The sequence below is a fragment of the Rhodamnia argentea genome, chromosome 4 (genome assembly GCF_020921035.1).
Source record: "Rhodamnia argentea isolate NSW1041297 chromosome 4, ASM2092103v1, whole genome shotgun sequence".
In the NCBI taxonomy this organism is placed as follows: domain Eukaryota; kingdom Viridiplantae; phylum Streptophyta; class Magnoliopsida; order Myrtales; family Myrtaceae; genus Rhodamnia; species Rhodamnia argentea.
The window spans coordinates 29,596,694-29,599,131 of NC_063153.1; positions in this window are offsets into that span (position 1 = coordinate 29,596,694).

Consider the following 2,438-nt stretch of genomic DNA (forward strand, 5'->3'; position numbering starts at 1 on the left):
GGTTCCTAGTTCCAATTTCAATTTCTTGGATGACCTCATCGACAGTTGTTGTTCTGACATGTATCTGAAGTCAATAGGCCCGGTACTAAGTTTTCTTTTTAAATTAAGTTTTCCCTCTTCTTCATTATTATTATTGTTGCTTGAATTTGTAAATTAATTGCCGGGCTAATCGTACATAGAGACGTATTTATACACACACTCGGAATATTGATATAATGCTCAAGCTTGATATGTACCAAATAAATGGCTGAGATTTTATTTTATTTTTTTGTCAGGAAATGGCTGAGGTTTTCTCTTTCCTTTTCTTTTTTCTTTTTTTGTTGGGGGGGTCAGAAAATGGCTGCGGTTAGACGGTTATATTGTTGTCATAAACGGTTCCCTGTCTTTCTTTCGAGCTGGATAGATGTGGAACAATGCAATTAAAGTCAAAAGTTTTGGCTTAAACGCAGCTTCTTGGAAACTCACAAAAATCACTCAAAACTTAATAGAAAGCCAATTTTAGTAATGATGATGATGATGATTATTATTATTATTATTATTATTATTATTATTATTATTATTATTATTATTATTATTATCGGTGTTATTATTATAGTAGTTAATAACGACAACGACGACGAGAATAATAATAAAAAGATGATCAAGTTTGGTTATATACCAACTTTTCATCTGCTTTCGAATTTTTCTACACTTTTTCCTAAGCTTGATGGCTCTACTCTATACAATCATATCCGGGTCATCCCTTCGAAACTTGAGGAGAGTGTCAAGTTAAACATACAAAAACAACAAAATTATAAGAGAGACCCTTTTTTATTAGTTGATTTATCTATCGGCATAAAATCAATTGATCACTTCACGACTTAAAGCAATTGAATGAGCGACCACCGGAAATATGGTATGGCTTAACGTACCTATTGAATCTACTATAGTTCTGGTCTTTTGGGTACGTCATGATTGAATTCAAGCATGGCTTGATGATTGGCTTTTTCGAAGTTCTCATGTTGAATTAGTCAAGGTGCATGAGGAGGACAAAGACAAGACAAGTTTCCACATCTAATTAGGGATGTCCCACTCCCACACACAAGGACCTCTTTCTGGTGTTCAGACAAAACAAGGGAAAAAATAAAACTAACGGGACCATCTGGTGTGGAATTCTTAGGGTTATCCGTGGGTTCCTGACACCTCACATTTTTTCATCTCCTAAGATAAAGAAGAGTTATTGCACGATTTTATAGTTAATATATTTTAATGTCATCAGATCCATTGGTTATTTGAGTCTCAATTTTTTGGCTCGCATGACCAACGGTCTAGATGAGCTTGATCAGCATGTTTTATTAATTTTTCAAAAGATTCTCTCTTTTCCTACTCAAATTCATTTATGAGAATCTACCGTATAGGAACTTAAGGTCTGTTTGTTTAAAAGAAAATTGTTTTTGAAAATTTTCGATTTTTCGGTGCTTGGATGATGGCAAACTAATCAATTTTTTTAACTAATCAATTAAAGTGTTTTCCACAGAGCAAAAATAACAAACTTAGATTGAGAAAAAAACTACTTCCCGGTATCGTAAGGAGAAAATCATTTTTCTTGAACTACCAAACAAATGAAATTTTCTAAGGAAAATATTATTTTCATAGTGAATTTTTTAGCGAAGCACACACAACCTTATTTCTATTTTAAATTCATGTTGAATTTGGTCCCGCCGCGCACGGTTCAAAAAGAGCTTTCCTACCGTAACAGTTTTTAGATAACTGTGAAAGTGGCAACAAGAGTAACTATATGCTGTAGATCACAAATTCTTGAAAAAGTTGACACCACAGTAATTTCTAGAATAGGCTATTAATCTCACAGTGGATTAAAGACTGTCACATAATTATTTCTCGTTCTCAAATGGCCCACTTCATTACCATCATAACTGAAGTTAAGGGTGGATTACTGGACCCCTCTTCTACGGCAGAAAAGAGATGCAAATGAGGCAACAAAGAAGCAAAACGAGGGAAATGGGGTTGATAAAGGACCAAAAAGAAAATCTAGAATTATCATATTAGACATAAACATAAACCTAAGTATTTTATAATATTAACTAAATTTCCAGTGATCGCACAGTGGATTAGATTTTGTATACTGTCGTCTAAGAATATCTAAAGTTCTTAAACTCGAGCCGTTCCAGCAAAATTTCTTCATCTTTAAAACAATCCTGGGGTCAAAGAACTTCTGGGATTTCTAATCCAAAGGAGGAAAAAAGAAAATGAAATGTGGGTACTACCGTAGGTCATATTATCATTCTACATACGTAAGCCCAGATGGGCCCCGTCCACGTCGAGCAATCCTTGAATGCAAAATTTCCATGCCTTGTCTTACTTTTCAAAGCTCTTCCCCATTACAAATACATCGTCGTCATCGTCATATCCTCCCAACTCTCTCTCTATCTCTGTCTCTC